Source organism: Syzygium oleosum, unplaced genomic scaffold (genome assembly GCF_021117445.2).
Source record: "Syzygium oleosum isolate NSW1041296 unplaced genomic scaffold, Sole_v2.1 Sole_v2.53, whole genome shotgun sequence".
Classification (NCBI taxonomy): Eukaryota; Viridiplantae; Streptophyta; class Magnoliopsida; order Myrtales; family Myrtaceae; genus Syzygium; species Syzygium oleosum.
This window is the reverse complement of record NW_026607537.1, coordinates 785,299-811,504: the sequence shown is the minus strand read 5'-3', so window position 1 is coordinate 811,504 and position 26,206 is coordinate 785,299. Positions and strand designations below refer to the sequence as shown.

The window sequence follows — 26,206 nt, the reverse complement described above, 5'->3', positions numbered from 1 at the left end:
GAATCGAATATTTCTCGATACTCAATTTGTCCAATGCGCAATTAAGTTTTGAAAAAAAGTGCAACCAAATCCTGTATTTACACACTCTCGATCGAGCAATCTCATCTTTTATGTTTAAAATTAACTGGGATTCTGCTTTGCAAGTCTAGAAAAATCTAAAACAAAATATATGTGGTTTGATTCTCCCAACATTCGACCTAAAAAAAAAAACGAAAGAAAATATAAGTCCCGCCAACATTAACATTGAATAAAAGAAGGCAAAGAGCTAACCGTTCATCGAGACTGAAAAATTTAAAACCCAAAAAAAAAAGAAAAAAAAGATGAAATTTTTCGTGAGAAGGAAGGGCTTGAGCATCAGTTTTGAAAAGCTCAATTTTGGTGAAACTTCATGGAGCGATCCGATCAGCATTCAATCACATCGTTTCTCATCATCTGCTCAGGCCCCCCCTCGCTCATTCAGACAAGAAAATAGTTCGAATCGGAAAGGAGCACGACGCAGGACGCACGCCGATGAAAACATCAAGAAGAAGAAGAAACAGAACAAGGCAGGCCAAGGCGTCGTATCGGATGGAGGAGATTCAGATCTACAAAGAGAATCGTAAGACGAGTAGGTAGCCGGATTTCGATGCGTAAGAGATGTTGGGAGAATCGTCGATGGGGACTGCTGTTTGTATAGAGTGTACCTCAAGAAGATGGCCTGCCTCGGAAACCCTAATCGTCGATGGAGATGAAGAACAAGTTCATAAATCACGCCCGGAATGTGTGGGACCGCGCGGTATCGCTCTTGCCGAGGATTGATCAGTTGTGGTATGAATATATACACATGGAGGAGAAGCTGGGCAATGTAGCGGGCGCAAGGCAGATTTTCGAGAGGTGGATGAGTTGGATGCTCAACCAGCAAGGTTGGCTGTCTTATATTAAGTTCGAGCTCAGGTACAATGAGGTTGAGCGCGCGAGGGGAATTTACGAGAGATTCGTGCGGTGCCATCCTAAGGTCAGTGCTTGTATTAAGTATGCGAAATTCGAAATGAAGAATGGCGAGGTTGCTAGAGCTAGGCATGTGTATGAGAGAGCGGTGGAGAAATTCGCTGATGATGACGAAATGGAGTTGTTGTTTGCGGCATTCGCAGAATTTGAGGAGCGCTCTGAGGAGAGCGAGAGGGCGAGGTGCATATGTTAGTTTGTGCTAGATCATATTCCGAAAGGAAGGGCAGAGGATTTGTATAGAAAGTTTGTAGCTTTTGAAAAGCAGTATGGAGATAGGGAAGGGATTGAGGATGCTATTGTGGGTAAGAGGAGATTTCAGTATGAGGACGAGGCCGGAAAGAATCCGTTGAATTATGATTCATGGTTCGATTACATTCGCTCGGAAGAAAGCGTGGGCAATAAAGAGAGGGTTAGGGAGGTTTATGAGCGTGCAATTGCCAATGTGCCACCTGCTGAGGAGAAGCGGTACTGGCAACGTTATATCTATTTGTGGTAGGTATATATTTGTGAAATGTATATGCTCATATTTAATCTCGTGATGAAATATGCCTCATGGTGTTTCTATTGGTGTTTCAGGATTAATTATGCATTGTATGAAGAGCTTGATGCTGAAGATATGGAGCGTACACGGGATGTATACAGGTATGTATGTCCTTGTGGAAGTTGCATTTTTCGCCTTTTTGACGAGGGTGGGATCTATCTCACATCCTCCCTGTTTGTGTTTTCAAAAGAATCAGGTTGGATAATTTGTTGGTTTATACCAACTTTCCTATTTATGCTAGGGAATCATAAAAAATGGTTCATTGATCATGCTACGCTATAGATGATTGCTATATTTGTTTCTAAACTCATGTATATCTGATGTCTTGGGAGAGTTGATGCTACATAGGACTTGTACTAGCTAAACTGATGACATGTGATTTTCTCTTGTCCGAAGCTTCATGACTCGCAAGAAGGTGTATGAGAGTGTAAAATGGAATCAGTGGCTTGTCTATCTGAGTAATTATTTATTTTATCTAAAAAAAGGGGTTGTTGACCTTAGGTTGTTATGGGTCCCTAATGGCTGGAGATTGTGTTTGTGAAGGCTGCATGGTTGAAAGTTTTGGTGGCGGGATTAAAGTTCGAGCAGATATCGTCTTTTGCAGTATTTAGTAATACTTTGATGCGTTCTTGAGAATAGAGTTTACGTTTTCTTCATTTTGGGTTGACTCACTTCATTTTTCTTGTCAAATGTGTTCTGTTTGTCACATTTTCATGCTTTTTCTTTTTTACTATCAATTTAAGCTGTCAACTCTAAGTGAGACTCCTTGTCCTAGCTGATATATCTTTTAATTTTTAACTAGATCTGTCAATCGCGCTACGCGTGTGCAGAGTGAGTCTTTGTCGCTTTGTTGCAAGACGTTACAATCTTTCTCAAATCAATTCACATGCATACAGATAAAAAGAAACCCATGTTTCTAATCCAACATATAGGAGTTGGAAGGTTTTTTTTATTGTAGAGACAGTTATAGCTGGACTTGGAATGTGGATGAACATGTGTTAGTGGAGGGTGAGGGTGAGGGTTAATGCCTAATGGCGATGGAGAGTGATGGATAGATGAATTTCTTCATGTACACACTCCTTAAATTGATTTGCGTTTTCAGCCCAAACTCGGGAGAATACGATTTATCTAAGGGTATTCTTGGAAGCAACTAAAAGTGACACAAAACCCACTTTTTGGCTTAAATATACAGATATATGTAAGTCTGTAGCATGGAAGCCATGATTGTGAGGGTTTGAATGCATGTAACCCCAAGTATTCATTTTGTCTTTTTGTTCCCTCTCTTTCCAGCATTGAAGACTAGTCTTATTACTGATGGAGCTTTCTCATTCAATCTTGCAGAGAGTGTCTCAAACTGATTCCTCAACAGAAATTTCATTTGCCAAAATTTGGCTCTTAGCGGCTCAATTTGAGATTAGACAAATGAATCTTACGGGTGCATGGCAGATCCTAGGCAATGCAATTGGCAATGCTCCTAAAGATAAGGTAATATAGATTGGATAAAGTTTTCACCGAGAGAGACTAGTCTCTAAGTTTCCTGTCATTCTTGTCCTTCAGTTTTTCCTCCCCGTCCTTTTCTAAACAAGTTTCTTTGTTGTGCTTGGTTATTAATAGATATTTAAAAAATACATTGAGATAGAGCTGCAACTTGGCAACATAGACCGATGCCGAAAACTATATGAGAAATACTTGGAGTGGTCTCCAGAGAACTGTTATGCTTGGAGCAAGTATGCTGAATTGGAGATATCCTTGGGAGAAACCAACCGAGCTAGAGCCGTTTTTGAAGTAGCGATTGCACAGCCTGCACTTGACATGCCCGAACTGTTATGGAAGGTAAAGGCCTGCCTTTTGTTTTACTTACCCAAAATATGCGTGACTTAAGGTCAAAAGGGAAAAATATTGTTATATTTTGCAAGAATCATGAAAACATACATCTCCAAATGATGTACATGTCCGTGTCCTTTTAAAATTTGAGGTGTTCAATGTTGGCCAAAAATCAAATTTCAAATGCAAAATGCAAAACTATACGTGAACAATTAAGACCATATTCATTCCAAGCCTATGCTAGTATGTTATTTTTTGATATAAAATTGAGTTAACCTAGGGTTCTACTCTCAAACTCGTCACTTTTATGTTATTTTATAATGGGCGCTTGCCAATGAATTTGCCCGATGTGATCTTAATGCATGTTTACCATTGTTGTTATTGTGTTAAAGGCTTACAACTACTTAAACAGCGTATGTCTCTATGTGGATCTGTAGGGTGGTGTTTCAGTCTTATCTTATGCATGTTCGAGCAGATATCATCTTTGCAGTATTTATAATACTTTGATGCGTTCTTGAGAATAGAGTTTACGTTTTCTTCATTTTGGGTCGACTCACTTCATTTTTCTTGTCAAATGTGTTCTGTTTGTCACACTTTCATGCTTTTTCTTTTTTACTATCTGTTGACACCTAAATTTTGACTAACCATTTAGTGATTAATTGTATAGAAAATTAGGGATTAAATTTTAACCCCTAAACAAAAATATCAAAATCGCATAGCATATAATTTAGGTTCATATAGATTAACTGCATTCCACATCGAACCGGCGGTGGCGAGAAAGCTGAAAATTCATCGCGTAAACCGAGCTCGAGCACTTGGCTCACTCAAGGGATTGGGGGCCAAAATTCACAAGTATAAAAGGCTTTGGTTGTTTTAATTTGAGCTTAAATCAGCCCGAATTAATTTAGCCCATTTGGAATTAAAATTAAATTAAATGATAAAGCCTAAGTCTAAGCCCATTAGGACTAGGAAGCCCGGTTAATTAACCTAGGGTTGCGATATAAATATGTCGTTATGCGTCATAACACTACAAAAAAAGCCGGGTTTTGCCACGAATTTTGCCACGAAAAATTTCGACAAAATTCGTGGCAAAATGAATTTGCGACGAAATTAGTGACGGAAAAAAATTTGTCGCTAATAGGCCGTCGCAAAATTTTGCCACGGAAAATTCCAATTTTCGTGGCTAATTTGCGATGAATTTTTTTCGTCGCAAAATTCGTTGCTAATTATTCGTGGCTAATTTTGCAACGAAAAATAATTCGTCGCAAAATTCGTCGCTAATTATTCGTGGCAAAATTCGTGGCAAATATCCGTTGCTAATTTGCCACGAATATTATTCGTGGCCAATATCCGTCGCTAATTTGCCACGAATATTTTTCGTGGCAAATATCCGTGGCTAATTTGCCATGAATATTATTCGTGACAAGAATCCGTCGGTAATTTGCCACGAATATTTTTCGTGGCAAATATCCGTGGCTAATTTGCCACGAATATTATCCGTGACAAGAATCCGTCGGTAATTTGTCACGAGATCTATTCGTGGCAAAAGTCGTCGCTATTATTTTGATTTATTTTTCGGTCGCGAAATTGCGACGAAATATTTTCATGGCAAAAAGTCGTTGCTAATTATCACGTGGCTAATTTGCCAAATTTTTTTTTTTGCGACGAGTTTATTCGTGGCTAATTTGCCACAAAAAAATTTGTGGCAAAATTCGTGGCTAATTTGCCATAAAAAAATTCGTGGCAAAATTCGTGGCTAAATTCGTTGCTAAAATTCGTGGCTAATTTGCCACTGGAATTATTCGTGGCTAATTTGCCCGCAAAATTTTTTTTTTTATCAGTATTTTGCCACGAAAAATTTTGACTATTGCGGCCGACATTATTCGAAAACAAATTTGGCGACAAATTTTAATGAATACTTTAGCGACGAATGTTGTTTATGAACGATTTCGATTTGAAATCTAATTAACATTGATAGAAAATCACAGTCAAGACAAGAACAAACCCCAAAAAGAAAGAAATGAAACAATGTTCTAAATTAGCGAGTTTGCAAACTGTTGTGGCAAACTATTGATCTTGCCAAGAAGTTCTTTCACGTTGTGGCAAACCGCTATGCAAACCGTTGCGGCAAACTATTGATTTCCAAGAATCGAAGTCCCGTCCATCTGCATAGCCAACAAAACATCACAATATCAAACTCCTAACCCCGTTAATTTTTTCACATCTATTCAACAGCAGAAGCACAAAGATATAAGTACCTCTTGGAAATTTAAACTAGCAAGGATCATCATCAGCATCAGCATCAGCATCATCATCATCATCATCATCATCATCATCATCATCATCATCAGGAATCTCATTATCATCATCATTGTGGCCATCACCTACTGGATTAGTAGGAGGTACAGGAGGACCGTCATCAGCTTCGAGGTTGAGGTGTTGCATGATCAATTGCAAACGTTGGTTCACTCCTTTCATTTCTTCGTCCTTCGTGCAAGTAATTGTTTCATTTCTTCGTCTTTCGTACAAGTAACTCGTTTCATTTCTTCGTCCTTCGTACCATAATTGTTTCAAGCGGTTCAATTCTTGGTCCGTTCGCTCCTCGTGTTGTGCCCTTAAAAAAGCCGCACCGGAGGATGAAGTTGCAAGAGCGGCGTTCTGTACATCCTTGACAAGGATCCCATCCCAAATATTTGACCTCTTCTCATTCCACCCGATGCCTCCATCCATAATGCCATACTGTCAACCGATGGCTCCGACGCAACAGCACTATCACCATCACCATCACCATCACCATCACCATCACCATCACCACTAGCAGCAGCTGTGCTCATTACAAGTTCATCATATTTGTCCTACATTAACAATATTAATAATAAAAAAAAACTTCATATATATAAATACAAAATATAACCTTACATACCTTAATAACTTTTGCTCGATTGCCGGTCCATGTCTTATCTTTTTTCTGAAAGGTGCGTTCAAATGTAGCCATAAATGTTGGTTCCGTCCCCAATTCATCTGCCTACAAAATATAAACATAAATGAAATGAGTAATTATTGATTTAACTTTACAACATGTTTAAAAGACTTACCATTCTTTTTCTATGCTCTCCGATATTAATAGAGCCCCCAGCATATGTGGCAAACCCTTCTCTAGAACTAGAAGCTCGATTCTTCTTATTAATTTCACTGATTTGCTTATGCTTTTCGGTGTCCCAAGTTCTTTTGATTTCCGCCCAATTGTCAGCTGTAATAAAATCCGGCTTTTCTTGTCTTCTCTTTGCTCTATTCATCACATTTCGCATGTGATCACCGGCTTTCTTCTTAAAAATTCTTTTAACTTCTTTCTCTTCCGCTTCATCCCACCTGAACTTCCGCTGCAAGCAATCAATAGAAAAATAATTGTACGCTCAGTATGCTAAATCGAACTTAGTTTGTGAGGAAATAAAAGGACAAAACTTACCTTGAACTCATTCCACCACAATTCCTTTACTTCTTTTGGAGCAGTGGTCCAACTACTAAACTGCCCCCCATCCAATAGTTATCGATTATTTTATTAAGTCTCCTCACAACATGCGTAGAATCCGTGAATCTGCAAACGGGTTATAACTTATTTCAACATACGTAGCATCCGTAAAGCATACAGACAATTCAGTTGACATCCATAATAATTCACATATATTTAAAAAAAATGAAATACTTACGAATCTCCAAATGGGGCTATCATGAATCGGGTATCTTCTTCATAATTCGAGTGTTGCGTTGAAGAAGAAGGTGGAACCGAAGTAAATTCAGTTCGCATTTGAGGGTCGGAGGAAGGGCCAATGTGTCCATGTACTAGTTGAGGGTTAGATAAAAGGGCAGGGGCAGGGGAAGTGGAAAGGGATGGGGATGAGGACGAGGAAGAGGAAAGGCCTGGTCTTCTTTGTGAAGCATCATCACGACGCATGTGACCTCCACGTTTATACTAAAAGGTGCAAGGTTAGACAAAAATAAAGAAATTATGGACATATATTAAGGACACATAATGACGTACGTCGTGAAGCTTACCATTTTGTTATTGAGAGCAAGAGAGATGGCCCCTGAAAAAAAGGAAGCTGTCCGGAAATGTCTACGAGCTAAATTTCTGGTCCTACAATGGTAAAAAAGGAAGAACTCATCTAGTGGGTCGTGGTCATCAAATTTTCGCTAATTTCTGTAATTCAACTTGTTTTAAAATTTAATTGCATGTTTTGAAAGCCTTAGAACTTAATAAGTTACACTTTCACAACAAATTTTATGATGCAAGTAAATCACTAAGTTCTGTTCAAAATGAATATATCAACTTCAACAAGAAAATCAATAAGTTTTTACCTCGAAGGGAGCCACTCCAGAAAACGCAAATGTCATGGAAATAGTTTTACCCCGATGGCTAAAGCTTCAACCTAGGCCAAAAAAGGTTTGAAAATAGTTTTCAAACCTAGATAATGATAAAATGACTCTGAAACGAAAAAAAAAAAAAAGCAGAAATGTCACGAAAAACACTATTCACCAGAATCATTTTTTGCCAAAAAAACCCATCTAAACGACTCCAAAAAGCCAAAAAATGGCTTGCGTCACGGCCATTGGTGGTGAATTTCGATCAGCGGGCCGTTTCCACTTGACCGACCAAATTTCAGCTCATTCCGACCACATTTCACCTTATTTCGACCAAATTTCAAACGAATTTCAACTAAATTTCAACCTAAATCCGACCAAATTTCAACCTAAATATGAGAAATTGATTATGTTTTGTTCTGTTTCGTGGGCGAACGAAACAGATTGGGTCTGTTTCGCCCACGAACAGAATCAAATTCGTGGGCGAAACAGAAACGTAACCATTCCTGTTTCGCCCACGAACAAAATCAAATTCGTGGGCGAAACAGAATGGTTCTTGTTTCTATTTCGCCCACGAATTTGATTCTGTTCGTGGGCGAAACAGACCCAATCTGTTTCGCACAGAAGCCAACACCCAACACAGAAGCGCCCATGAAAGCCAACACAGAAGCACCCACGAAAGTCAACACAGAAGCAGAAGCCGAAGCACAGAAGCGCCCACGAAACTGGTTTGTTTCGCACACGAATAGAACCAAATTCATGGGCGAAACAGACCCAATCTATTTCGTCCACGAACAAGAACGAAGCGACCCAACACGGACGTAAGCGAAGCGAGGGCGCGAGGCGTGACGCGGACCCAACACATAAGCCAGCCAACACAAGCGAGACGCCAGACCCAAACACGAAAACCAAACAACACAGAAGGAAGCACGAGCTTAGCGAAGGGCGCGTTGCAGGTGGCACGTAGCGAAGCATAGAAGCGGAGACACGGAGGCGTACAAACCCAAACGTAGACCCAACACATACATTGAACAGAAGCATAAGCAGACGCAAACGCCTAGAAATAACTGCGAAAAGCAGACCCAACAGAAGCATACCGAACAGAAGCAGATCGAACACTCTCGGACGCCGCCGAAGAACCCAACAGAAGCAGACCGCGCACTGGGTGTCCTCGCTTCCCAGCGTCCGCCGCCGAAGAACGCCAAGAATCGCGCCGAAGAACGCCGAAGAACTGCAACAGAGACAGAGAAAGAGGGAGAAGACAGAGACAGACAAGAGACAGAGGTAAGGTGAGAAGATTGGTTCGATCTTGAGAACAGAAAAGAAGAACCCTAATTTGTACCCGCTCATGAAGACGACGCCGTTGGTTGAATTTTCGCTGAAATTAACCACGGATTTAAAATCGTGGCAAATTTGCCACGATTTTAGGATTCGTGGCTAAAATCGTGGCAAATTAGCCACGAATCTTATTTCGTGGCTAATTTGCCACGGATTTAGCCACGATTTCCAATCCGTGGCTAATTTGCCACGATTTTAGCCACGAATTGTTATTTTCTCGCGGCAAATTCGAATCGAAATATAAAATTGTCGCGGTAATTTTGGGGCATGGGAAATTTGCCATGGATTTTAGCCACGAATTTCCTGAAAAAGCCTACAGAAGATTTTTTTTTTAATTCGTGGCTAAAATCCGTGGCAAATTTCCCACGGATTTTTGCCACGAATTTCCTGAAAAAGGCTACAGAAGATTTTTCATTTTAAAAAAAATCCGTGGCTAAAATCCGTGGCAAATTTCCTAAAAAAGAATGCAATAGATTTTTTGTTTAATAAAAAAATCCGTGGCAAATTTGCCACAGATTTTAGCCACGAATTTCCTAAGAAAGAATACAATAGAATTTTTTTTAATAAAAAAATCCGTGGCTAAAATCCGTGGCAAATTTGCCACGTATTTTAGCCACGAATTTCCTGAAAAAGCCTTCAGATTTTTTTTTTAAAACAAATCCGTGGCAAATTTGCCACGGATTTTTGCCACGAATTTCCTAAAAAAGAATACAATAGAATTTTTTTTAAACAAAATCCGTGGCTAAAATCCGTCGCAAATTTGCCACGAATTTTTTCCACGAATTTCCTAAAAAACCCTACACACGATTTTTGCATTTTAAAAAATATCCGTGGCTAAAATCCGTGGCAAATTTGCCACGGATTTTAGCCACGAATTTCCTAAAAAAGCCTTCAGACATTTTTTTTTTAAAAATCCGTGGCTAAAATCCGTGGCAAATTTGCCACGGATTTTTGTCATGAATTTCCTAAAAAAGAATACAATAGAATTTTTTTTTTAAAAAAAATCCGTGGCTAAAATCTGTCGTAAATTTGCCACGGATTTTTGCCGCGAATTTCCTAAAAAACCCTACACACGATTTTTTGCATTTTAAAAAATATCCGTGGCTAAAATCCGTGGCAATTTCCTAAAAAAGAATACAATAGATTTTTTGTTTAATAAAAAAATCCGTGGCAAATTTGCCACGGATTTTTGCCACGAATTTCCTAAAAAAAGAATACAGTAGATTTTTTGTTTAATAAAAAAATCCGGGAAATCCGTGGCAAATTTGCCACGGAACCACAATTTCATAAAAAATACAATAGATTTTTGTTTAATAAAAAATCGTGGCTAAAATCGTGGCAAATTTGCCACGGATTTTAGCCACGAATTTTCTAAAAAGAATACAATAGAATTTTTTTTAAAAAAAAATCCGTGGCTAAAATCCGTCGCAAATTTGTCACGGATTTTTGCCACGAATTTCCTAAAAAACCCTACACAGGATTTTTGTTTTAAAAAAAAATCCGTGGCTAAAATCTATGGCAAATTTGCCACTGATTTTAGCCACGAATTTTCTAAGAAAGATACAATAGAATTTTTTTTAATAAAAATATCCGTGGCAAATTTGCCACGGATTTTTGCTACGAATTTCCTCAAAAAGCCTACACACGATTTTTTTTTTAAAAAAAATCCGTGGCTAAAATCCGTGGGAAATTTGCCACGGATTTTTGCCACGAATTTCCTAAAAAAAGCCTACAGAAGATTTTTCTTTTAAAAAAAATCCGTGGCTAAAATCCGTGGCAAATTTGCCACGGATTTCATAAAAATCCACAATCATGCGTACGGCCTGTGTTTACGAAATCCGTGGTAAATTGCCACGGATTTTTGCCACGAATTTCGTAAAATTAATTTTTGGCTTTTCATGAAAAATTACTTAGCCTTGTGAGTGGGATTTTTTCACGAAATTCGTGGCTAAATTTCGTGGCAAATTTTCGACAGATTTTAGCCACGAATTTCATTTCTACTATCCCACACTCGCGTAATTCATTTTTTTTTTCCGGACAATAACGTTTCATTAACAATAATAGCAATAATAATATTCAACAACAATTACAATAATAATAATAATAATAACTACCACAACAACAACAACAATACTAATAATTACGGCAACAACAACAATAATAAATATGACAACAACAATAAACTTTGTCATAATAATAATAATAATAATAATAATAATAATAATAATAATAATAATAATAATTACGACATAATTAGTAAAAAGTCTCAAAAATCTAAATCTTCGTCTTCACCTTCGTCCGCATCTTGATCTTAATCGTCTTGTTCATCATCATCGTCATCATCGTCATCATCGTCATCATCATTGTCGTCATCATCGTCATCATCATCGTCATCGTCATCGTCATCATCATCATCATCATCATCATCATCATCATCATCATCCTCTGTCTGAAAATCAGATTCTGCAACACCTTCTAAATTTGATTCGCGAATTTCAATTAGATCTACATCTATCATTACTCCACATGGATCTCATAGAGTAGGAATGTTATATTCCTCAGTTTGAACCGCATTATAAACTTCCTCTTGTTGATATGCTGTATCCTTCCAGTGTTCCTCGATTTTTCTTCGTGCTTTGGTTTTACGTACAGCCCACCAATCATCTTTGTCACGTTTCAAACTAGGATATGATGCATAATATACTTGAATTGCTTGTTGTGCCAACACAAATGGTTCATATTTCTTATACCTTTTCTTGTGATTTATTTCAACCAAATTAAACTTCGTATGTACCTTCATTCCTTTGACGGGGTCGAACCACATGCACTTAAATAACACAACCTGCATTAATGGTCCGGGGTACTCTATGTCGATGATTTCATCGAACAAGCCATAAAAATCATCTTTTGAACTACCATAATTGGATGACCGAACACACACACCACTATTCATTATGGCTTTTTCCATTCCATATTCTCGAGTGTGAAAATTGTACCCGTTTATGAAATATGCTGGCCAACTTCGTATACTTGACTGTGGACCCCATGACAGATAATATAGTAATCCTTGCTCTTCAACTTGATCATGATTACTGTGAACCTAAGATTACACACGCAAAGTCAATAATATTTATTTAAATGATGTATAAAATATTAATAACTTGGTTTTGGTCTATAGGCAACTTACATATGTTTTGAACCATGCTGCAAATTGTTCATCGCACAAACGGTTGAACTCATTTGGTGGTAGTCCATACATTGAATTTTAAAAAATCCTATTAACAATTTACATTTCAATATTAGTAAATATTTGACACGCAATACATATATTTGCAAAAATATACACTTACTGGAAGTATGGCTCCACTTCTGGACAGTTCAGTAAAATATAGGTATGGGCTGCCCTGCCGTTCTTCGCCTGTTAAGCAACGAAACTGACATGCGCCGCTTGGTCGACCGAGATAATTGAAAATAGAGAATGATTTGCAATTGGGATCGATGGGACCCTCATCATTTCTTCCTGCTCTCCGCCTCTTGCACTGCACGTGCGGCTCAAAATAGTATGATGCAAATGTTGTCACTTCTTCCACAATATATGCATTACAAATTGAAGCTTCAACACATGCCTTATTCTTCACTTTTTTCTTCAAATGATATAAGAACCTTGTTGCAATAGAAAGAAGTTTATCAGAACATAATATATAATAAAGTATTTTGAATTTTATTTTGAAAAAAATTTTACCTCTCAAATGGATACATCCATCTAAATTGGACGGGACCTGCAACTTTAGCCTCATAAGGCAAGTGAACTAGGAGATGCTCCATTGAATCAAAAAACGATGGAGGAAATATCCTTTCTAAATTGCAAAGAATAATTGGAATGTCTCTCTCCAGTTTCTCCATGTGTGATGCTTTTAACACTGTTGAGCAAATATCATGGAGGAAATTACTTAACTCTGTAATGGCGCCCCATACAAAGTTTGGTAGAAGTTCCTTCAAAGCTATTGGAATTAGTCTTTCCATAAATATGTGACAATCATGACTCTTTAATCCTGTCAACTTGCATTTGTTCAAATCAACACATCTCCCGATGTTCGAAGCATATCCATCAGGAAACCGCACAGATTTTAACCATTGACAAACGACTCGTCTCTACTCCTTATCCAATGTATAAACTGCTTTTGGTTTTGGTCCTCTGCTGCTTGCATCCACATCTAATGTTGGCCGATCACAAATATCTCTCATATCTTTTCTTGCATTCAAGTTGTCTTTTGTTTTTCCCGTGACATCCATCACAGTATTTATGACATTGTCGAAAACATTCTTTTCAATGTGCATAACGTCAAGATTATGATGAATAAGATGAGCTTTCCAATATGGTAGATCCCAAAATATACTGCGTTTAGTCCACTTATGTGCACTTCCGTACGCAATAGTTGTGCCATGAGGGTTTTCAACAACAGTTGGAAAGTCCTGCACTCGCTCCCATATTTGATCACCAGTCAACCTCAATGGTGGAGGAGTTCTTTCAATCCTATTCTTGATGAACTCTTTTTTATTCCTTCTGAATGTATGATTCATCGGCAAAAATTGTCTGTGACAGTCAAAATAGCAAGGCTTCTTACCATGTCTTAATCTGAATGACTTCGATCTCTCCAAACATATCGGACATCCTAAGATCCCAGCTGTACTCCATCCAGATAACATTCCATAAGCTGGAAAGTCATTTATCGTCCAAAGAAGAGCAGTCTTCATTACAAATGTTTGATTAGTAGAAACATCATACGTAACAACACCTTCATTCCATAGCCGTTGTAACTCTTCAATCAATGGTTGCATATAAACATCTATCAACTTTTTCAGATTTTGCGGCCCGGTCACGATCAATGTCAAAAACATATAAGGTGTCTTCATGCACATACCGGGTGGAAGATTGTACGGAGTTAAGATAACTGGCCAACATGAATAACTTTTCCCTGATTTTCCAAATGGGGCAAATCCATCGATCAGAGACCTAACCTAATATTTCGAGGCTCTATCGCAAATTCGGGGTATGTTCTATCAAAATGTTTCCATGCCTCTCGCATCCGAAGGATGACACATTAGACCCTCTTCTGTTTCATGATTTGCATGCCAAGTCATGTGTTCAGCAGTGGGCTTGAGACGCATAAAGCCTTTGTAATATGGGGATTAAGGACAGATAAAACATTTGCTTGCATGGTCTACGCTTCTGATTACGACCTTGCCTCCTGTTCCTGTTAATCTTGTACCAAGGTTGGCTACAGAATTTGCAAGATTCTGCATTTTCATCATCTCTCCAATATAACATACAACCCCTACTACATACATCAATCTTTTCAACTGGAAGACCTAAGTTATCCACTAACTTCTTCATATCGTAAAAATCACTTGGCATTATGTTATCACGAGGCATTGCTTCTCGCATTACTTCAACAAAAGAGTTAAAGCAATTCTCAGACACATTATGCTCTGCCTTGATATTTAACAATCTTGCTGTCACTGATAATTGAGTATGATTGTCACAACCTGCCCATAAAGGTTCATCTGCTGCTTTCAACACTTCCCAGAACTGATTAGATGGAAACGTTTCATTACACACATTCTCATCAAAACCTGTTACTCCTATCTCTTCAAATTATTCAAGTCTTGGAGTAAAACTAGTACTTGCATAGTTTGGATCTGAATTATGACCAGCTGCATCAATCACCATCCCCTGGTATGGGTTCATTTGGTCATAATAGCTACATTCTTCCCTAACTGAAAATTGGTCACTTATTCGATATCCTTCATCAGATATAAATGGTTCACCATGACAAGTCCAATTATAGTAGTTCGGAGTAAATCCAAATCTACAAAGATGTTCTCTAACTGTATCACATACATGAAATTTACCATTACTGTACTTTCTACTACTCGACACCTTCACTTATTTCCATCCATCAACTCATATTTACTACTAGCAAAGTCCAAAAATAGTTCCAACCCAGTACGAAACTCATCGGTCAATCCTCGACGTCCAGGTAAGTTCTTATTATACATCCAAGCCCTGTCTCTTTGCATTGTCTATATAAAAATAACAAAATCTCGTAAAATATTAATACCAAAAAATTTTCGATATTAAAACCATAAAATTCTAAAAATTAAAATTTTGTTTTTGCCTAAACAATTATTTTGAAATTGAAAAAATTAAAACAATTGACTTACCCAAGTATTTGACTGAAATCTTTGTAGTACAACGTGCTCAATTTGATGAGAATTGCAACGTTCACTTCATCCGCGAGACTTTCAAACGAATACGTACCTACAAAAAAAAATTGACTTCAGATTTTATTTTTTTATAATAATTTTTTCCCCAATTTTTTTTAATAATTTCTTTTTTGAATTTTTTTCCCAAATTTTTTTTCCTTCATTTTTTTCTCCGATCGCCGGTCCGGCGACCGGCCGGTGAGGAACTCGCCGGCCATGGCCAGATCTGGACCTCGCCGGCCAGATCTGGACCTCGCGGCGAGGTCCAGCGGCGACCATGGCCGCTCGACCTCGCCGCGAGGTCCAGCCGGCGACCATGGCCGCTCGACCTCGCCGCCCGAGCGGCCATGGCCGCCGCTCGACCTCGGCGCCCGGATCTAGGCGGCGAGGTCGGCGGCCATGGCCGCCGCTAGACCTCGCGGCGGCCATGGTCGCTCGACCTCGCCGCCCAGATCTGGGCACCGAGGTCGAGTGGCCATGGCCACCGCTCGACCACGCCGCGAGGTCCAGTGGCGGCCATGGCGAGGCCCAAGCTCGACCTCGCCGCGAGGTCCGGATCTGGCCTGGGCGAGGTCCAGATCTCGGCCATGGCCGCCGCCCGGACCTCGCGGCGAGGTCCAAAGCCGGCCCCATGGCGAGGCCGCTCGGCCTCGCCCGGATCCGGGCGAGGTCCAGCGCCCCGCCCATGGCCGGCGAGTCTCGCCGGTCGCCGGTTCCGGACCGGCGACCGCGACGAAGTCGAAAAAAAAAAAAAAGAAAAAAAAACTCAATAAAATAACAAAAATTTGAAAATAGTTTTGCCCAAATTAATCACACCACTTACCGGTAGAAAAGGTTCACCGAGATAGATTTTTGCGCGTGCGGAGAGATTTATCGAGAGGAAGGGATAACAGCGAATAGGGAGAGGAAGGGAAAACAACTAATAGGGATAAGAGGAATTAGCAGAGAGAGAGAAATTGGGTCTACAAGTAGAGGAGAATTAGCGACGAATAACAATTCGTCGCTAATTCCGTCGCAAAATAACCATGAATTTTTGTTCGTGGTAAATTTCATCGCAAATTAGCGATGACATTTATTTTTCGTCGCAAATTAGAAACGGAAAAACATTCGTCGGCAATTTCGTCGCAAATTAGCCACGAATTTTTTTTCGTGACAAATTCCGTCGCAAATTAGCCACGAATTTTTTTCGTGGCAAAATCCGTCGCAAATTTTCCACGAATTTTTTTTCGTGGTAAATTTCGTCGCAAATTTGCGACGATTTTTTTTCCGTGGCAGATTCCGTCGCAAATTAGCCACGAATTTTTTTTCGTCGCAAAATTCGTTGGAAATTTGCGATGAATTATTTTTTGTGGCTAATTTGCGACGGAAAATATATTCGTCGCAAATTGCGTCGCAATTAGCCACGAAAAATAATTTGTCGCAAATTTCCGTGGCTAAATCCTTGTTTTTTTGTAGTGTAATCAAGGGGGGCTCTCATAATTTCCAGAGCAAAATTTTCAGAGAGAGCACGAAAGACACGCGTGAGAGAGAGCAAAGAGCAAGAGAGAGTTGGTTGCACACGTGTCTACCTCACCGTCGTGCCGCCTTACGACCGCGGCGCACCACCACCTTCCTTGCGGCCAGACCTTCGGCAGCGAAAGGTCTGCCCCTCACCCTGTGCTGCTTCCTCCGCTGATCAACTGAGCCAGTCCACGAGGATCGCTACTGCCCCTGCTACTGCTACTTTCTTCGACGACGCTGCCACAAGTGCCCCGACTTCCTGCTATTGTCCGCACAAGGAGCTGCTTCTTTTCGTGAGGGCCTGCGCTTCCACATCCACGTGACATCATCAGAAGAGTCCAAGCGGTGGTCAAGGTGTTTCAGTGAAAGTTTGAGTAGCTGAAGACAATCTGAAGTAAAAATATCCAACAAAGAAAGAAGAGAGGAAAGATCCCATGTTGGGGAGTATCACGAGGACTTTCATCCGCAAATTTTCATTGACGCTCGTTAAGTGATTTCTCCTCTCGACGAAGCTTGTCCTCTCGATCTTCCAGGCGTTCTTGACATGCCCGAAACCTTGCTGCGACGATCCCCAGACCACGAACTGAACCACCACCGAGAGCAACACCCGCTGGTCTTTCCTTGACTGAGAGGCCATTACCGAGCATCAGTGGCCGTTCTTGCTCCATCGCTGCCGCCTCTCACCATCAGCCACCGCAATCCGAGCTGCCCCTGAGCCGCCGTCGGTCACCGTCCCGATCCGCAAGCCCGAGTTCAATCCGAATTCAAATTTGGAATTATCCGCCAATTAGGTAAGATTATCCGAATATTTCTTTTAAATATTTAATTTCCTAGTTTTCGGGTGTTTGAATATTTCGTGAATATTTTGGTGGATAGCTAGATATCTTAGGGTAATTTTGTGATATCCGCAATATTCAAAAAATACCCAAAATTAGGAATCATTCCTAATTTGGCAACGTATCTGGACGACTATCCGACCTTATCCCTAAGGTACGATACGCGGCGATACGGAAAATCGTTATCTTATCCATAATCATTTGGATATGATAATAGATTTTATTTGCTTTCCAAATTTGAACAATCAGCTTTCCGTCGATATCTATAACCCTATAGATATGACCGTTAGTTTGATTTCTTTGCCTAATTTGAATATGATAAGAAGAATCTTACGGATTGCGTGGATTGTTTGAATGTGGTTGTTATCTTCGTTTAACTGTTTTCCTTTTAAATAAAGAAAATCAAAAAAATATGTTAGTTAGGATTTAAATTAGAAATTTTGCATGTTTAGGGAATCTTAAATATATCCAAAAGAATAAGACAATTATTTGATTTAAATTGGGATTTAGGGTAGCATATTTCCTAGTTTAAATTATAGATTGTTTTAATCTTAGTGGATTATTTAAGATGTTTAATAATTTCGAATTTTAATAAAAATCCCAAAAAAAGAATCACTTTAGGATAGATCAAATCATTTTCTCTAGGATAGATTGCATGTTAATTTGAGTAATTTTTAATTCCGAATTTCATTTGAAAATACCAAAAATAAATCATTTGTCTGTCATTAGAATTAGGTCACGTCCTTGCATGACATATAGTTTGCATGTTAGGCTGCATTAATCGCATGTTAATTTTTACACGTCATTACATATAGATTAGTTTTCATTTAAATAAGTGAAAATCCTAAAAAATATTGAGTGAACTGCTTGTTAATTAGAAATCATATTAGGATTGTTGATGTGATTTTTTAGCTAACAATGCAGATGCTTACGTTGCTTCGAGGTAAGTAATTCTCCCAATCTTGCAATTTATTTAATATTTTGATTATTGGGTGTTACTTTGGTGGTTTGCGCACCCGCATGATCACCTCACATGCTAGTGACTAAGTTAAAATGGATCCAGACTACATGCATAAACATTTTTTGAAAAGAAAAGGTACCGAAAGGGCGTTAGACTAGATCTAGCGTAACCAAGTCCCCGAGCTTAGAATCTCTGGTTCGTAGGAATAAAACATATCTCCCTATGTTTTATTTAGGTTTCTAATCGACCTACCACAAATAGATTAGTGGCGACTCCAAGCATAAAAACATTTGCATGTTAAAAACTTAAACCCTAAGTTGCGAATTGGTAGGGCTTGGGAGGGCCCGAGTTAGGTTTAGTCCTAATAATCCATTAGCCTGAGAAAATTTAGGTCGCGACCCTCCCCCCGGAAATGTAACCTCGGGGAACTGTTGGTGGCATTAGTCTGTTTTCCCTCTGTTGACTGAACCTTTGAATTTGTTGATGTAGGTGGCTGTTGCAGTCGATTTTAAAGATCAAGCAGGAGAGCAGCAAACAATTGACTTGCCGTATGATAAAGCTCTTGTTTCGTTTGGTCTAACTTTTCCGATGCCCATTTTTTGTGGAAAGGTGACATTTCAGATTCAGTGTGTACTTGAGCTGAACCAAGAACTGCAAGGTTGTGGCTTCTGTGACATCTCTTATTACTTTGACTTGCCGTATGCTTTTATTACATGTAACATGTCATCATGTTCTAGTTTAGGTACCAATCATTCTTGACAACATAGGTTTGCACATATGGATTAGATTCACTTAGACTGGAATTGAGCTAAATGCAGAAGTTTTAAGGTTGTTGTTTTTGAGACATCTTTGTTGAAGTCTCTGAATCATTACAAAACTTTATTTCGTTGCTGTTTATAGTGATGTTTTCCTGTACATTCACTCGATAAATGTAAAGTCGAGTTTTTTCTTTTTCCTTTTGTCTGAGTAAGTATTATTACCGACATCTCATGGCTTTTGTTCTTGTGATAGTCATGGTTGAAGCAGTAGCAACTGCAGCAGCTTCTGCAATAGCAGTTGAAGCATACAAGGAAGGGCGTAGCATTTTCGCTACATCAGTAAAACAAAAGAGTATGCTGACAAATTTGAGGTTAATTTTAAGGAGTTGACCAAACAAGCACAAACGCTTTCTAAAAGACAGAAAATTGTAGAGACAGAAATAAAGGAAAAAAAGATGAAGAGTGAGGAATGTGAAGGTTGGATTGGCAAGGTCGAGGTGGCTGAAGAAGAAGTGCTCCAATTGGACAGCAAGTACAAGAAAGAAATCAAGCATGCTTGGAGATTCCCTCGGTTCTGGTCACGTGCAAACCTGAGCAAGCATATGGCCAAAAAGCATGAGGAATTACAAGACCTGATAAAAGAAGGAAAGCTCGATAATGGGTTGGTAGCTGAAAGACCCCCGGAGCCCGTGATAGTCATAGATGCCCCTAGGACCGAGGATAAGCCTTCACTACACGAGACCGTTGAAGAAATATTGGGTTTTCTGAGAGAGAGAAAGGTCAAAAGGATCGGACTCTGGGGAATGGTTGGCATTGGGAAAACCACAGTCATGCAGAATTTGAATAATAATGAAGAGGTTAAGAAAATGTTTGATATTGTCATTTGGGTATCAGTGTCGAAGGCGGGGAGCATTGAGAAGGTGCAAGATGCAATCACACGACGTTTGAAGCTAAAAGTGGAGGGCGGAGTCAACGCAGTTGAGACTGCTCAACTTATATCAAATGAGTTGGGAGGCATGAGGTACTTACTTCTCCTTGGTGAAGTTTGGGATCCTCTCGATCTGCATGAGATAGGTATTCCTAATAATGACAAGGACAGCAGGGTGGTAATTGCCAGTAGATTGTTCGAGTCATGCCGTAAAATGAATGCCGATGAGCTTGTCCATAAGAAGCGTTTATCCAATTCTGATGCATATTAAATGTTCGAAGAAAAAGTCGGTCGAAGTATTATAAATCCAAACATCATACCAATAGCAAAACTCATGGTTAGAGAGTGTTCTGGTTTGCCACTATTGATCGATAAAGTGGCTAGGACTTTCAGGAATAAGAAGAACATTCACCTCTGGAGAGATGGATTGAGAAGCTTGCAAAGATGGTCCAGTATCCAAAGTGAAGGCCTAGATGAAGTGCTCGAGTTTCTACAATTCTGTTACGAGGATTTAGATGAGAAGGATAAAAAGGATTGCTTTCTTTATGGAGCATTATTTCCTGAAGAGTGCGACATATTTGTGGACTATTTGATGGAATGTTGGAAGGCAGAGGGATTTCTTCAGAACATGGATGAGTTTAGAGATGCACGTGGTAGAGGGCATAAGATATTGGAGGATCTAATTAATGCATCTTTGTTTGAAGAAGGTGCGATGAAGGAACATGTCCGAATGAACAAAGTAATTCGTAATATGGCGCTTAAAATCTCATCACGAGACCTTGACCATAAGGTCTTGGCAAGAACATGCGAGGGGCTAAAGGAGGCCCCAAAGGAAAAAGAATGGGCTTCTGCAAGTCGAATTTCTTTGATGGATAATGACTTGCACAGTCTACCAGCAACACCAAATTGCATAAATCTTTCGACTTTACTCCTGCAAAGAAATTACAATTTGATGTTGATCCCAGATAACTTCTTCTTCTCTATGCAAAGACTCCGAGTCTTGGACTTACACAGAAGTGCAATCGCATCCCTTCCACCTTCTTTGTCTTGCTTGACTGGTCTCAGGGCACTCTACTTGAATTCCTGCGCGCTTTTAACAGAACTGCCTTCAAGCTTAGGGGCACTAGTGCATCTAGAGGTACTAGACATCCGACGCACCGGAATCATCTCTTTACCTATTCAAGTTAGATGTTTAACATAGATGAGATGTTTACGGATGTCATCATCAAATTTCGGCACCGGAAGCATAATATCCGAGGTGATTTCAAGCCTTTCATTATTGGAAGAACTCATCGTCGATGTAGACCCGAACACTTCGTGGTCTGATCAGGTCGCAAGGACTATCATGGAGGAGGTTTCTATCTTGACACGGTTGACTTTGCTAACATTTTCCTTTCCTAAGGTGGAGTGCCTTGAAATCTTCATCAGATCAAGCCGTGAGTGGAAGAATGTGCACTTCACATTCCAATTTTCAGTCGGTGTTTGCAATTCGGTCAAGCATCATATTCTTGATTATTTTGAATATCAATCGTGCAGGTTCTTGAAGTACGCAAACCATGAAGCCGTACATCCTGTGATCTTAGAAGTACTCACTGAGACCACCAATGTATTTGAATTGATTGATCACAAGAATATATCGAGCTTATCAGATTTCGGCACTAAGAACATGGGTAATCTTAGAGCTTGTTCAGTGGAGGGATGTGAGGATATCATATGCATTATAAACGGCAACGTAGCACCACATTCTACATTCCAACGGCTAGAGAGAATGGTTATAAAGAATGTCCCAAGTTTGCATTGCATTTGGAATGGTCCAGTGCCCGTGGGAAGCTTAGGTTGGATGACTAGTTTAACCTTGTACAATTGCCCTAAGCTGAAGAAGATCTTCTCAAATGGTTTGATTGAGCAATTAGCCGAACTTCAGCATTTGAGTGTTGAAGAGTGCTACGAAATTGAGGAGATCGTCATTGAATCCGAGAATACTTCTTTGGACCCAAGAACACTTCCAAGACTGAAAAAGCTAGTACTTCATGATCTTCCGAAATTGAGGAGCATTGCGCCGGATGACTCATTGATTTGGCCTTCTCTAGAGAGAGTGGAGATAGCTTCATGTGGATCCTTGTCGAAACTTCCCTTTTGTGGGGAAAATGCTATCAATCTAAGATTCATTGGTGCCGAGGAATCATGGTGGTCTACATTGGTGTGGCAAGACGATGCCACCAAACAAAGGTTAAGGTCTTTTTGCAACTTCACTCCGTAACTCTTTGCTTTTTATTCATCTTGTTTGTTGTGATTGGAAAAAAGACCGGAGATCATGTATCAAGCCCGACTTTCCCCTTAAGATTTCTTTGCATGTAAAATCTATGGCTGTTGGTCGTGGTATGAATAATAAGGACAATTCTAGTTTTGTTTTTCTATGATCAGTCCACTTGGTTGCAATATTAAGCTTCTTTAGTATTGACAAACAGGAGTTGGTTCTCCTCAGGAAATAGTGAACTGGATGTAGTTTCTTCTCAATGTCATGCGAATTATATATATTGCCCGTTCGTCTACACGGCTACACTCTTTAATACAAAATGTAAAAGTGACTTTTGAGCATTTGATAGGTTTTATTAGGATGAGGGATGAAGAATTGTGCAGGGCATACATATTATGTTAATTGAGTTCATAATAGTTTGCCCAACATCTTAATTATGTCCATGTTGCTGCCTGCCCCTTTTCTCTTCCTTTTGTTCTTTATTTCTAGTGTACTACATTATTTTGAGTTTAAAGGTGCCAATTATGTTCCTTCCATTCTTTTTTGCGCTTTGTGGGTTAATGTCTGTCGCGACCTAAAAAAAATCGGGTTTTCGATCTTAGGCTAATGGATTACTAGATCAATTAAATTAACTAACCTAGCTCGAGTTCTCCCAAACTCTACCAAATCGCAACTTTGGTCTAATTGTGAGCATGCAAATATTTTCAATGGGAGTCGCCACTAATCATTTAAGGTAGATTGATTAGAAACCTAAATAAAATAGCGGGAGTATTATTTTATTTCTACAAACCAGAAATTATGAATTCGGAGACTTGGTTACGCTAGATTCCTGAACGCCCTTTCGGTACCAATTTTAGGAAAAATACTTAATTTGACAATTTTGATAAATCTTGACTTAGAGTTCAAAGGTGCAGAAATTTTCTCTTTTTTTTATTTTTACTTATTTAAATGAAAGCTAACCTATATGTAATGACGCGCAAAAATTGACATGCGATTAATGCAACCTAACATGCAAACTATATGTCATGCGACGACGTGACCTAATTCTAATGACGGACAAATGATTTATTTTTGGTATTTTCAAATGAAATTCGGAATTAAAAATGCCAATTATCTAAACATGCAATTTTAAACTAAAGAAATTAACCTATTCTAGAGTAATATTTTTGGTATTTTTTTTTATCAAAATTCGAAATTAAAATCAAGTAAAAAAAAAATCTAATTGCTAAATCTTTCGAATTAAGTTTCGATCTGAAGCCTGATAGATCAATCCTAAAATTCGAAATATCCGCTATGGAAATAACTCTATCTAAAGCCTGATAGATAGATCTATTTCCACGTGTGCGGTTGCGGATTAGGAAATTTTCCTAATCGATCACATCTTGAAAAAATTTAGATAGCTTAAATATCTTGGATATATTTAAAAGATTTTGAAAATTCTAAATTCTATCCAAATTTGAAAAGTAATAGATATCCCAGATTTCAAAAAAAGGAAATAAAATCCTAATTGGAATAATGCTTACTATTCAAATATGCAAAATTAGATATCAATAAGCACAAATTAGGCAACAAAATATTCAAACCAAATCAGGATAAGATAATTACCTGATTTGCAGATTTCTTTCCTAATTTGAATTTGCAGCGGATCGGGATTGCGACCGGCGGGGAGTCGGGAGTGGCGGCGCGGCGTCGGGACGGTGAATGATGGCCCTCAGTGGATCACCAGCGGCTTGCGGCTACTGGTGTGAATCGACTCGGTGGTGGTGTCACGGATCGGTGTGGCCAGCTCGGTGGTTCGACCACCAATTGAGTGTGTCGCGGCTATTGGGCAAGCGAGAAGACGAGTTGCCGTTGGAGTTTACTGAGGTTGTCGGCCTTGGACCACGCTGAACGCCAGAAAGCTTTTCAATTCCAAGGACTGCACCTGCACCCACCGAACACACTTACCCCTAATCACCACGTCAGAATTTTTACCACTCGTGTTCTTCTTGTTCGTGAATGATCCAAGTGCACTCCTCTAGAACTTTTCATCACTTCACTCACCAATCACACCTGCACACATAAAGAAAAAAAGTCTTTCTTTTTCTGTTTTTGCGACAACCTCCAGGGATTTCTAGCACAGCCACGCGCAATTGGAATTTTTCCGAGTGATGGGTTCGATGAAGACGAGCTCGCGGAGGGTCTCGGTCACGGTAGCTGCAACGTTAATGTTGGGGAGTGCAGCGGTGTCAGAACCGGGAGATGCATCAACTGGAAGCAGCAGCGCGCGGTGGTGGTAGTGGGCTCGTCGGCGCGGGGGCAGCAGCGACGATAGGCGGAGATCGGCACAGTAGCGGCAGCTCACAGACGTCACTGGATCGGCGTGGTAGTGGACGTCAGGCAGCAGCGGCGGCGAGCATGGCGTAGGCACGGGCGACGCGGCGGCGGTTGCACACGTACGCGGCCGACTCTCTCTCTCCCTCAAATCTCACGTGTGTTTCTAGCTCTCTCTAAAAATTCTAATCTCTGAAATTATGAGAGCTCCCCTTTAATTATGACACATAACGATGTATTTATAATGTAAACCTAGGTCAATTAGCCGGGCTTTCTAGTCCTAATGGGCTTAGGCTTGGGCTTAGGCTTTAATTATCATTTAATCTCAAGTGGGCTGAATTAATGTGGGCTTTTATTTAATTAAGCATAATGGGCTAATTTAAGCTCAAATTAAGACAACCAAGCCCTTTTGACTTGTAATTTTCGGCCCATGCTTTCCGAGTGAGCCGAGTCTCGTTCGATGTCCGAGCTCAATTTACATGACGAATTCTAAGCTCGCTTGCCACCGCCAATCCGATGCGGAATGCAATTAATCTATATGAACCTAAACTATATGCTGTGCAATTTTAATATTTTTGTTTAGGGGTTAAAATTTAATCCCTAATTTTCTATGCAATTAACCACTGAATGATGCGCCAAAATTTAGGTGTCAACAGCTGCCCCTCTTTGAGTGGAAGCTCGCAGAGGTTTCGCTCAAAGACTGAGACCTAAATTTAAACTATGCAAAATGATGAATGATTTTTTTTTTTAAAATGTAATGATGCATGATATGCAAACAATAAGGAACGTATGCTAAGGCTTCTCACTTCGTGCGGAGCGGTGAGAGAGCCTTAGATACGGATCGCACAAAAAGCGTCCGAGTGACGGAATGCTTTATAATGCTTTCAATTCCCTTGATCTCCAAACTTCTAGTCAACCGGAAGTAAGGTTTTCGAGGTACTGGATTGCCTATCTGTTACCTGTAGTTTCCTACAGATGCGAAATAACGCATGATATGAAGAAAGAATGGGATGTGTTACCCATACCACTGGGTAATCACGAAAAGGGTCATGAAATGAGGTGTGCTTCGTACTCCGCTTAGCAACACCAAATGAGAAACCGTGCCGCCGCGTACTTCACTTGGCAACATCAAATGAGAAATTATGCCACCGCGTACTCCACTTGGTGAACATGAAATGGGGTGTGCCGCGTACTCCACTTGGCAACACCAAATGAGAAATTATGCTGCCGCGTACTCCACTTGGCAATATAAAATGAGAAATTATGATGTCGCGTACTCCACTTGACAACTTCAAATGAGAAATTATGCTACCGCGTACTCCACTTGGCAACATAAA

At 39.7% G+C, this 26,206-nt stretch overlaps 1 long non-coding RNA gene, 1 other non-coding gene and 2 pseudogenes across 2 annotated transcripts; 2 read left to right on the top strand and 2 right to left on the bottom strand.

Annotated features, from left to right (window-relative positions):
* Positions 1-348: 348 nt before the first annotated feature.
* On the bottom strand, positions 349-438 carry LOC130136899 (small nucleolar RNA SNORD36). Its single transcript, XR_008815594.1, has one exon. It is a non-coding gene; the product is annotated as a small nucleolar RNA SNORD36 (small nucleolar RNA).
* A 283-nt stretch (positions 439-721) lies between these two features.
* LOC130136876 (uncharacterized) lies at positions 722-3,789 on the top strand (annotated as a pseudogene).
* Positions 3,790-6,539: 2,750 nt separating this feature from the next.
* Positions 6,540-6,890, bottom strand: LOC130136896 (uncharacterized). The gene is made up of 2 exons (XR_008815592.1): positions 6,819-6,890; positions 6,540-6,732 (listed from the first exon to the last, which is right to left on the bottom strand). It is a non-coding gene; the product is annotated as an uncharacterized LOC130136896 (long non-coding RNA).
* A 12,712-nt stretch (positions 6,891-19,602) lies between these two features.
* On the top strand, positions 19,603-22,678 carry LOC115662499 (disease resistance protein RPS2-like; annotated as a pseudogene).
* The last annotated feature ends 3,528 nt before the right edge of the window (positions 22,679-26,206 follow it).